Below are 12,902 nucleotides of genomic sequence, written 5' to 3' on the forward strand. Positions count from 1 at the left end.
TTTCTATGTCAAGCATCCTTAGCAGGGGCTAGACAGCCTGGCTTAAAATCCATGCCAGCAAGGCTGGGATATTCCAGCGAGCCCCTCTGTGACACACACACACACAATGAAGATGGCCCAAGCATGCGTATAAGTAGACCCTTAGGAGCCTCCTGCATGTTCCATTGAACACACCTGAGGAGTAGAGATAAGGGCTGCAGGCAAGTCTGCTTACACTGCCCAGGGTCCGAGCACAGAGTCAGACTCTGGGGTCCCAGCACAGGGGTCCCAGCACAGAGTCAGAGTGTGGGGTCCGAGTGCAGAGTCAGAGTGTGGGGTCCGAGCACAGGGGTCCCAGCACAGAGTCAGAGTGTGGGGTCCGAGCGCAGAGTCAGAGTGTGGGGTCCGAGCGCAGAATCAGAATGTGGGGTCCGAGCACAGGGGTCCCAGCACAGAGTCAGAGTGTGGGGTCCGAGCACAGGGGTCCCAGCACAGAGTCAGAGTGTGGGGTCCGAGCACAGGGGTCCCAGAACAGAGTCAGACTGTGGGGTCTGAGCGCAGAGTCAGAGTGTGGGGTCCTAGCACAGGGGTCCCAGCACAGAGTCAGACTGTGGGGTCTGAGCGCAGAGTCAGAGTGTGGGGTCCGAGCACAGGGGTCCCAGCACAGAGTCAGAGTGTGGGGTCCGAGCACAGTGGTCACAGCACAGAGTCAGAGTGTGGGGTCCGAGCACAGGGGTCCAAGCACAGAGTCAGAGTGTGGGGTCCGAGCACAGGGATCCGAGCGCAGTCAGAGTGTGAGGCCTCAGCGCAGAGTCAGGGTGTGGGGTCCGAGCGCAGAGTCAGAATGTGGGGTCCGAGCACAGGGGTCCCAGCACAGAGTCAGAGTGTGGGGTCCGAGCACAGGGGTCCCAGAAGAGAGTCAGAATGTGGGGTCCGAGCACAAGGGTCCCAGCACAGAGTCAGACCGTGGGGTCTGAGCGCAGAGTCAGAGTGTGGGGTCCTAGCACAGGGGTCCCAGCACAGAGTCAGACTGTGGGGTCTGAGCGCAGAGTCAGAGTGTGGGGTCCGAGCACAGGGGTCCCAGCACAGAGTCAGAGTGTGGGGTCCGAGCACAGGGGTCCCAGCACAGAGTCAGAGTGTGGGGTCCGAGCACAGTGGTCACAGCACAGAGTCAGAGTGTGGGGTCCGAGCACAGGGGTCCAAGCACAGAGTCAGAGTGTGGGGTCCGAGCACAGGGATCCGAGCGCAGTCAGAGTGTGAGGCCTCAGCGCAGAGTCAGGGTGTGGGGTCTGAGCGCAGAGTCAGAGTGTGGGGTCCGAGCACAGGGGTCCAAGCACAGAGTCAGAGTGTGGGGTCCGAGCACAGGGATCCGAGCGCAGTCAGAGTGTGGGGTCCGAGCGCAGAGTCAAACTGTGGGGTCCGAGCGCAGAATCAGAATGTGGGGTCCGAGCACAGGGGTCCCAGCACAGAGTCAGAGTGTGGGGTCCGAGCACAGGGGTCCCAGCACAGAGTCAGAGTGTGGGGTCCGAGCACAGTGGTCACAGCACAGAGTCAGAGTGTGGGGTCCGAGCACAGGGGTCCAAGCACAGAGTCAGAGTGTGGGGTCCGAGCACCGTGGTCACAGCACAGAGTCAGAGTGTGGGGTCCGAGCACAGGGGTCCAAGCACAGAGTCAGAGTGTGGGGTCCGAGCACAGAGATCCGAGCGCAGTCAGAGTGTGAGGCCTCAGCGCAGAATCAGAATGTGGGGTCCGAGCACAGGGGTCCCAGCACAGAGTCAGAGTGTGGGGTCCGAGCACAGGGGTCCCAGCACAGTGTCAGAGTGTGGGGTCCGAGCACAGGGGTCCCAGCACAGAGTCAGAGTGTGGGGTCCGAGCACAGTGGTCCCAGCACAGAGTCAGAGTGTGGGGTCCGAGCACAGGGGTCCAAGCACAGAGTCAGAGTGTGGGGTCCGAGCACAGGGATCCGAGCGCAGTCAGAGTGTGGGGTCCGAGCGCAAAGTCAGACTGTGGGGTCCGAGCGCAGAATCAGAATGTGGGGTCCGAGCACAGGGGTCCTAGCACAGAGTCAGAGTGTGGGGTCCGAGCACAGGGGTCCCAGCACAGAGTCAGAGTGTGGGGTCCGAGCACAGGGGTCCCAGCACAGAGTCAGAGTGTGGGGTCCGAGCACAGGGGTCCCAGAACAGAGTCAGAGTGTGGGGTCCGAGCACAAGGGTCCCAGCACAGAGTCAGAGTGTGGGGTCCGAGCACAGGGGTCCCAGCACAGAGTCAGAGTGTGGGGTCCGAGCACAGGGGTCCCAGAACAGAGTCAGAGTGTGGGGTCCGAGCACAAGGGTCCCAGCACAGAGTCAGACTGTGGGGTCTGAGCGCAGAGTCAGAGTGTGGGGTCCCAGCACAGGGGTCCCAGCACAGAGTCAGACTGTGGGGTCTGAGCACAGAGTCAGAGTGTGGGGTCCGAGCACAGGGGTCCCAGCACAGAGTCAGAGTGTGGGGTCCGAGCATAGTGGTCACAGCACAGAGTCAGAGTGTGGGGTCCGAGCACAGGGGTCCAAGCACAGAGTCAGATTGTGGGGTCCGAGCACAGGGATCCGAGCGCAGTCAGAGTGTGAGGCCTCAGCGCAGAGTCAGGGTGTGGGGTCTGAGCGCAGAGTCAGAGTGTGGGGTCCGAGCACAGGGGTCCCAGCACAGTGTCAAAGTGTGGGGTCCGAGCACAGGGGTCCCAGCACAGAGTCAGAGTGTGGGGTCCGAGCACAGGGGTCCCAGCACAGAGTCAGAGTGTGGGGTCCGAGCACAGGGGTCCCAGCACAGAGTCAGAGTGTGGGGTCCGAGCACAGGGGTCCCAGCACAGAGTCAGAGTGTGGGGTCCGAGCACAGGGGTCCCAGCACAGAGTCAGAGTGTGGGGTCCGAGCACAGGGGTCCCAGAACAGAGTCAGAGTGTGGGGTCCGAGCACAAGGGTCCCAGCACAGAGTCAGACTGTGGGGTCTGAGCGCAGAGTCAGAGTGTGGGGTCCCAGCACAGGGGTCCCAGCACAGAGTCAGACTGTGGGGTCTGAGCACAGAGTCAGAGTGTGGGGTCCGAGCACAGGGGTCCCAGCACAGAGTCAGAGTGTGGGGTCCGAGCATAGTGGTCACAGCACAGAGTCAGAGTGTGGGGTCCGAGCACAGGGGTCCAAGCACAGAGTCAGATTGTGGGGTCACAGCACAGGGATCCGAGCGCAGTCAGAGTGTGAGGCCTCAGCGCAGAGTCAGGGTGTGGGGTCTGAGCGCAGAGTCAGAGTGTGGGGTCCGAGCACAGGGGTCCCAGCACAGTGTCAAAGTGTGGGGTCCGAGCACAGGGGTCCCAGCACAGAGTCAGAGTGTGGGGTCCGAGCACAGTGGTCCCAGCACAGAGTCAGAGTGTGGGGTCCGAGCACAGGGGTCCAAGCACAGAGTCAGAGTGTGGGGTCCGAGCACAGGGATCCGAGCGCAGTCAGAGTGTGGGGTCCGAGCGCAGAGTCAGACTGTGGGGTCCGAGCGCAGAATCAGAATGTGGGGTCCGAGCACAGGGGTCCCAGCACAGAGTCAGAGTGTGGGGTCCGAGCACAGGGGTCCCAGCACAGAGTCAGAGTGTGGGGTCCGAGCACAGGGGTCCCAGCACAGAGTCAGAGTGTGGGGTCCGAGCACAGGGGTCCCAGAACAGAGTCAGAGTGTGGGGTCCGAGCACAAGGGTCCCAGCACAGAGTCAGACTGTGGGGTCTGAGCGCAGAGTCAGAGTGTGGGGTCCCAGCACAGGGGTCCCAGCACAGAGTCAGACTGTGGGGTCTGAGCGCAGAGTCAGAGTGTGTGGTCCGAGCACAGGGGTCCCAGCACAGAGTCAGAGTGTGGGGTCCGAGCACAGTGGTCACAGCACAGAGTCAGAGTGTGGGGTCCGAGCACAGGGGTCCAAGCACAGAGTCAGAGTGTGGGGTCCGAGCACAGGGATCCGAGCGCAGTCAGAGTGTGAGGCCTCAGCGCCGAGTCAGGGTTTGGGGTCTGAGCGCAGAGTCAGAGTGTGGGGTCCGAGCACAGGGGTCCCAGCACAGTGTCAGAGTGTGGGGTCCGAGCACAGGGGTCCCAGCACAGAGTCAGAGTGTGGGGTCCGAGCACAGTGGTCACAGCACAGAGTCAGAGTGTGGGGTCCGAGCACAGGGGTCCAAGCACAGAGTCAGAGTGTGGGGTCCGAGCACAGGGGTCCGAGCGCAGTCAGAGTGTGAGGCCTCAGCGCAGAGTCAGGGTGTGGGGTCTGAGCGCAGTATTAGCCACATGCCCTAGGGGGCATCTCCACTGATATGATGACTGACGTTGTGAGTGTGAGGATGGGGCCTTCCTGACGGAGAAAAAAACAGGCATACCAGAGCCAGCAGTGAGATATAGATCATGCTCAGCAACTACAATAACCGGTGGAGGAACGACGTTCAACTGCAGAGTTTAAACCGTCACAGAGATCTGCACAGATTGGGAAACATCAGGAGAAAGAGATGGTACCGGTTAGCGTGTGCTCCTTAGTCAGAATCCAAGGTGCATTTCTCAAGATGAACGATTTGCAGGACGCATTAAGAAACAAACACTTTTAATTATCGATTCACAGCGTCATGCAGTGACACAGCTGAAACCATTGTTCTCTGTTCTTATAGGCTGTTATATTATTTTACAATTTAAAATGATCATTGCAATCTTACTACTTAATTAAAAAAGGACCCAGGAAGTACATTATCCTGGTAGTTATTACTATAAAAAGAAGAGGGAAAATGTGGAAAATATGATGGCATGGAGTATTGGCCAAAGCTATATCATTCAAATCATTTTCACATATTTTGTCATCATCATTAAAGATACAAATCCTGTATTTTCACACACGTGCGCGGCTAGTCCGCCACAAATGGCCGTGTTCCTGCACACTGACATACTGGGGTATGTCATTTCCTACGGCAAATGAAGGACAATTCATTCACATTCCGCTTATGAGATGCTCTTATCCAAGGTGATGTAACCAGGGTCAGACGGTCCCTATAGTGACTGAGGGTGAAGGGCCTCATGGACACAGCATAGATAGATAGATAGATAGATAGATAGATAGATAGATAGATAGATAGATAGATAGATAGATAGATAGATAGATAGATAGATAGATAGATAGATAGATAGATAGATAGATTGATTGATTGATTGATTGATTGATTGATTGATTGATTTGCTTGCCACCATCACTAACACACAGTCCTGGAGCCTCACAGACTACCGCCTTGCTGTTTGCACCCAGTAGCCAATCAAATCCAAGACAAATCACTCAAGATACAGATCATTAAAATGCATCACATTGGATTGCAGAGCACATTTTCTTTTGTCTACAAACTAGAAGAGCTGAATGTTGGTTACTGTACCAATATTGAAAGAGTATTGTGTGTGTTCAGGGGGGATCGGGGGCTTCGGGGTTGATTTGGTCCCTACCAACGTAAAAATCAAACTTCCCTCTTTGCTGATTACACATGGCAGTCAAATCCAAGCTGGTTTTCTTTGTCTATGACGCAGATTTTTGAAAGACACCTCAGCACACCAATCCAGCGAGCTCCCATATCTCTGCACATTTTTATTTAGTTGTGCACTTGAGAATAATGCATCCTGCATCTGAGTCTTAAAGCACTGATTTAGCAGCATCCCTGCCTGTAAATCATTATACATAATGATTTATTTGCATCCTGGGGGTCACGTCTCAAAAAAAAATCCTAACACACACACCACACACACGGCCTAGATCAGTGTTTGACAGATGGGATGACCACCGAACGGATTCATTAGCAGAAAGAGTAGAAGATGTGGAAGAGTCAAGCAAGCACCAGCATGCTGCGAGTGTGACGCGTTCCGCATAACAATGGAGATCTGCTTCAGGACACAGAGGTCGGTCTGTATCTTCATTAGCATCGCATGATCCCTTTCTAAAGACATTTGACAAAGTCAGTAAAGTAGCTGATCATTGTTCATGCATCACATTAAGGCCAGTGATGTTGCTTGGAACTATTGAGGCTTTCAAGCTTCGGGGCTTTGGGTTCAATTCTTACCCTAAGCTGCTTCTGTGTGGAGTCTGCACTTTCTCCCCTGGTCCAATCACACGTGTTGTAGGTCAGCTGGTGTTTGTAAAGGACCATTTCAGAGTGTGTCATGATAGGCTGGCAGAAAGCTGCTCCAGAAAACTATTCCTCGAAAAACTCTAAAAAAAAAAAAAAAATCACTTCACACCATTAGGCCTGGTCATTAGCGCTCACAGTCTATTAATTACAGTTCAGCATCTCGAGGTTAGAAAACAAAGTCAGGAGATAAAGATATATAACATAAAAACCAAGTATAACTTTAAAATATTCCAGCTAAAGCTCAGTAAGTAATTGCGTATATGTTATGTTTGCAAAGAACCTCAAGAACCTCAAGCCTCCTCACTCATTGATAGCTATACGCCCCCCCCATTTTAATCATGCGTTACTGTGGGGAGTGTAATTTCCTCTGCTGCCATACAGGATGGCAGGACACTCCCACACATCTGCAGAACATTGCCAGCGTTGCTGCTGGATGTGGCTGGTCCTGCCCAGCATGCACTGAGGCACTGTGGGGGGGGTGGGGAGGGTTGGGACTGGGGGGTTCCCTGACTGCAATAAAACACGGTTTGTAGAGTCTGACTCACAGAAGAGGATCTCACAGGATCCATTAGCTGAAGTTACGCTGCGGTGCCGCCATTCTGGGATTTCATTCTGCCGATAATTAATTTCTCGTTAGCCTGATTTGTATTCTGCGCGGCTAACCTGCGCTCTGCTGTGGGACGATTTATTGACACGGGCTGGAGAAAAACATAAAGCTGTCTGGGGTGACCCCCGCCACACACAGGAAGCTGGCTTGGCGAAAGCTGCGGACCCACAAATCAAAAGCAAGCCAAACAACAGCTGGATTTTAAAAATGTTCTAAGAAGCAGAGTGACACAGGGTGCCCCACAGCAAAAGAGCTGATTAAGACTGTACATTTTGTTGTGATTTTAACAGTTTACAATATCAGCCCGAAGGTCATTAGCATGTTACATGTACCATTGAGTATGAGAACATCTCTCAGGCTGCAACTGAAACCATCTGACTCGGGGATTCGACAGTGAGAAACTGTTTCATTTGTTAGGCTTCCCTCTTTGGACTCGAAGGGAACAGGTGGTACTGAGCTAAATCAACACACACAAATCTAGGTTTATGGAGAAAGAGCAGAGTTATGTAAGGCTGTCAGGTTTATAGGGCTTGGGGGGGGTAGCGTCTGATATCCAGGCTACTGCATTGTGAAAAAAAAAGATCACACCAGAGGAGAGGTGGGACTAATGAGCACCGGTAACATGATGTTCACAGGAAGCACCACCCCCAAATGTATTTGATAAATGGTACGACCCTCCTGCTAAAAATATCTACTAGATAGGTACAGAAAGTCTCAGTTGGGAGTCTCAGCTAGGAGTCTCAACTAGGAGTCTCAACTAGGAGTCTGGGATTGTGATTAAAAACGTTTTGATAATGACCAACTAACATTCTCTCAAGGACATCACCAAATACCCGAAACAAAGGCACAGGAAGATGAAATAAGCTATTAGAAATGTCTGACACAAAAGCATGCCAATGTTTTTTTTGTTTGTATCATGGACCTTGGAGTTTAAACACATTGTTTGGAAGGTTTAGAGGTGTGTCAGGAGGTCTAAAGCTCTTCATGCTGAGGTTAGTGCACTGCTGTGACAAATGCATTATTGACTTACCTTGCATTTTCTGTTTAACTCTCAAAAAGTTTCTCCCCCACCAGCCTGCTTGATTAAGTGCCGATCTATGGCGGGTCGAAGGCCAGCTCTAAATCAAAGAGCGCTGGAAAGTCGCGGCCAGCTGGACCGTAAAGTACCGCCACCTCCATTTCATCTTCTGGGCTTGGAGTGCGGAGGAGTTTGAGGTGCACCTTACCAAACGCACTGATGGTAGTGCAGAGTCCATTTTTATTTCAGAACAAATGCCACTGTGTCCATTATTTATGTTGAATTGCTAAGCAGACCTTTGTGCTGAAAGTTCCTCCCACAGATTACCATATCCATGTTCTTTCAGAGGATGTTTCACTGAAGATATTCGACTTGAGGATCAAACCATTTGAAATCTTCGCTCTTTTCTTACAGCTGTACATCGAAAGCCTCAGTACCCGCAGCTGTCCAAGATTTCCACGCTAACAAATGTAGTTCAATTAAACAGGCTGTTCATTCATTTTCCAAACCAGTCCGAGATCATGGCGCCCATCTCAGAGCAAAGGTGCACCCTTGGTATGATGCCAGACCATCTCAAGACACATATGCTCACACATTAACACTCTATGGGAAATTTAAGGCCATGGCAGCGTTCACCTCCATTCAAACAACACATTGGGGATTGGGGGCCTCCTGTTGGCCATGAACTGTTACTACAGTGGCGGGGCATAAATTTCTGACCACTCCTGTAGTCACCTCACATTAAAATGACAAAAACGAAATATGGATTATTTTATTTTCTAAGCAAAACGTAGAAGAGTCAAGGTTCAGTGGCTCCCTGTAAAACTTCACTTTAGGGGCAATACTTGTATTGCAGACGTTGAGCTTAACAAACATGCCATTTCCTTGGGGGGGGGGGGGGGGGCAAGGTGACTTTTTGACCAGGGAGAAAAAATAGATGGTAACTTACAAACTGCACTTACACAGACGGGGAGGCGGGAATGGAACCCACTCCTCCATTGTGGAGGTGGCAGGTGGCAGCCTTACCCACAGCAACATCACACCACACAGGGGTCCGGCGTCTCCAGCAGCGCGGCCTCGAGGACCATGACGTTACTGATGACAATCAGAAGGATCCATTACGTAACAACTGAGGGCAGTAGCGAAACTACAGAAGGACCCGGAAGCAATTCATGTGACATGGTTAAGAAAGCCGATGTGGAACAAGCCAGATGGAGGAGTGAAAGGGGGCCCTCTGAGGAGCCAGGGACCCCACTCGCCTGACACCCCCACTCCGCAAAGCTGCACGCCTTCCAAATCCATGGAGATGTAAAACTTGCTCGGTAAACGTTTACACATCCATTAAATGTGAAATATTCACAAAACTAAGACTGATTCGAAGAGCGATTATAGCTACTTTTGCCCTGACTGCAAGGGCAACAGGACTGGGATAAATAAAAAGGGTTTTAATCAGAAAACGGAGCAAACAGGCAGAAAGATGTCAATGGCAGAACTGGGGATACATACTGGAACGCGGACTGAAATACACAGGACTAATCACAACAATCAGAAAGAGCTGGTGAACACGGGGAATCCACACGGGGTAGATGAGGGGGCGTGGCACACAGGAGGGTCGGACGATCGGGGCATGACAGCTTTTACATTAAATATACGTATTGTTAAATGGCCTGATGGTTTTGAACAGGGTAGCAAGCAAACGTTCACATGCTGACAGGGTGTATTTCAGTGTGATATTAAGTGATTGTGCTACTGTGAGCTGAATAATCAGTGAGTTTGCAGACATTGGTAGTGGTATCATTGTCAATAAATGCTTAGGCAGACTGTGTTCAGACTGATGAATTTCAGAGCTGCACATCATTTAGACAGATCGATATTAACAGACGGCATAAACGGATGAGTAAGACTGCTCTGTCCCTAGAGCCTCTCCAGAAGTGAGGTGGCGCTAATTGCATCTGCTTCCCTTCTTCCTTTGCTCCTCTCCGCTGCTCCGCGGGGTCCATTATCATTCAGACCATCTTCACGTCCCAGGCAGGCGTCCAAAGAGTGCCTGTTTGTATATCCTATCATCCATTAATCTGAGCTGTTAGGACTGCACCATCTCCTGTTGCAATATGACTTGGTGACAAACGGCATCCCCCCCACCCCCCCAATATTCCCCTCCCCACAATTGGGAAGATAATTTATTGTTCCTTAAACCAAAAGTGATATAACAGGACGATTGTTTTGTAAATTCCTGATTGAATATCTGCTCTGGTGGGCGTCAATCTCTCACCACAGGTGTGGTTTGGATGAGGGACAGAAGATCAACGGTGGATGGAGGCTTGGGGGGCCCCCTGTTGGCCACAGTCACGACAATAAATATTAAATAACCACATTCTTTATGTAGGAGACGCTGAAGCAGCACGCATGCACTGTGATGGGCTGCCTTGTGCCCGTAGCCTCTGGGATAGGCTCTGGACTCTGTGACCCTGAATAGGACAAATGATAATAGATGCATTGATGAATAGATGGATGAAGCAGAATATACTGCTAACCGGCTAGCTAGCTACTATCTTCTGATTCTATTCGCTAGCTCTCTATTTAGGTTTTGAAACACCTGGGACAAGGGGGGTGGGCTATGTCACACATACCATGCTATGTTTTCACACGCAACCAACTATACTTTACTACAGCAGCACCATGGACTCTCTCAGGCACCAGATGAAGGGTTTAGCTTTCGCTTCTGAGATATCCATACCCTGCTTAGAGAAGGATAATCAAGTCTGGAGGCTCTTTTAAATAGATCTTCACTGCCTTGTGTAGTTCCAGATTCAGAGATGCTGGATGCCTTCACTCGGAAACAGAGAAAGGCTCAACGCTGTCCTGCCCGCATATCGTTCTCGCAGCCCCAGTATCGCTGCGCTCTGCTGCCACATAGTGGATTCTGCTGGCATTGACCTCCTCCGCACAGACCAACAGAGAACAAGAAAAGCAAAGCAGAAGCGGCAGGATCTCTGTTCTGTGCTGATTGGCGTATTTTCAAATGGAGGTGGACAAAATGAGCTTATCGCTACTAAACATAAACATAATTTCAGGTATGTTCCCCATATACTCCCAGCCAGAGTAGATTAATTATGGACTTTTCAAGTAAAAGCTGATTCACCAAAGCCTTGGGCAGTACAAGTAATATAGGGTAATCAACAAATTAGCAGAAGCACAATTGTAGTATATAATACACAAAGTCAAACACTATGAAAGCAATAATAACTACAGGAGGGTGATGATTACATGAAGGACGATCACAATGAAGACATGAGGCTGGCGACATAAGGGATGATGATTACATGAGGGTTATGACTATATGAGGGATGATGACGATGATGATGATGATTACATGAGGGTTATGATTACATGAGGGTTATGATTACATGAAGGATGCCTCTGCAGTCATGGTGGACTGGATGTAACAGCAGGGGTCCCCCTGATCATCAATGGCACTCGGATGTGTGAATGAATGATTTCTGTCTGACTTGTGCCTGACAGTGTGTTTTTGCACAAAATGCCATATTCAAACCCTCTGGCCCTGCATGGTCTCATGCTGGTAGATCCCATTAAACACAACATGAAGCCCGTTCCATATAGCATTGTATTTATTATTAAGCAGATGCTTTTTTACCAAGTGATATATTTCTGAGAAAACAAGGTCAATTAGTCCATGGCGCAATTGGGGGTTAAGGGCCTTGCTAAAGAGCCTACCAGTGAGCTGTGAACTAGCGACCATCCGATCATAAGTACAGAACCCTAACCCAACAAGCCATAGATCTGCCACCTCAGAGCATTCCTGTGCTTTGTCAGCATTCTGGGTACCATATAATACCAAATGGCATATCAGAGCTCAGGCGAGAGAGCAGCGAAGAGCACTTCATGGGCTGGTCTGTGCCATCTGTAATGTACAGTATCATAGTTACACATCTGACTTTCTGAATGCTTAACACATAACAGTACAAAGCAGGCTGGGATTTAAAGGGGCGGAATAACTGCCAGAGAGGTGAGGTTTAAGTTATTAGGCTCTGAAGGCATCTATCGACCACGTCTGCTTATTATTAAGGAATACTTATATTTCCTGCGCTGTAATCACAAAAAAAAAAAACGTTTCTGTACAGCATAGAGAAGTAACAAATAAACATCACTTAATTTGATATTGATCAAATTCTCACATACAAAATGCAATTTATGCAGTGGTGCCGTAGCAGCATGTCTAAGAGCTGCCTGCTAGTTTCTCTGTTTGAGCACATAGGTATAGTTTAGGAGTCGGTTCTGACCATTTGTTCTGCTCCGCCTGAAGTCACCTGACCACAGCGTGAGTCTTTAAGGTGATATCCTCCATTTCCTCGGCTCACATAAGAATATAAAAAGAGATATAAAAAAAGGTTAGTTCCCTTAGTGAGATGGGGCCGCGCATGGTGAATTTGACGAGCTCCTCTTGCACTCTGCTTCCGCCGAGGCTCCTTCACCTTTCTGCGTTAATTAAAGCGCCTCACAGCCCTCTCAGACGCCAGACGCGAGGCTAATTATCTCGCAGCCCCGCTCAGCTGCCAGCTTCATTTGAAGGCTAATGTCCCCTGACTCCTGTCTGCCCGACCTTCTCGCACTCTGGCACGTCTTCCTTATCATCTCAGCGGCTCCCGCATCTTGAGTTCTCCCCCTGGTGTGTGGGGGTGACTGGCGCCGTGTCTGCATGATCGACAGCACTGCTCAGCGCTCATGCCCTCATCGTCGCCCCCTAGAGGTCAAAGGCTGTGGTACTGTTACACTAATGATGAGGGTAACTGATGCCATGTCTCGCTCTTTGGACCTGGAAATAAACAATGGCATGCCTGAGACTTCATGCCCACACAAGCTCCCCCAGGAGGCTGGCCGTGTCCCTGCTGTGGTAATGACAAGGGAAAACGTGAGTGATGCATGTTTAGGCCGGCAGCCAGGCCTTTGAAATTACCACAATTGGCCTGTAGCTGCCCTTCATTTAACACAATGTCTGCCAGTAATGGTGTTTATGGACCAATTAGAAGGTTAATTCCCCTGAGGATGCTATAGTTAATGCCTGAAGTCTATTGACAGGAAACGGCTCACTTTTCAGGGCTTCTTTCTGTGTAAGTCTAAAGTTCAGGCATTCATACA

The sequence above is a fragment of the Brienomyrus brachyistius genome, unplaced genomic scaffold (genome assembly GCF_023856365.1).
Source record: "Brienomyrus brachyistius isolate T26 unplaced genomic scaffold, BBRACH_0.4 scaffold60, whole genome shotgun sequence".
In the NCBI taxonomy this organism is placed as follows: domain Eukaryota; kingdom Metazoa; phylum Chordata; class Actinopteri; order Osteoglossiformes; family Mormyridae; genus Brienomyrus; species Brienomyrus brachyistius.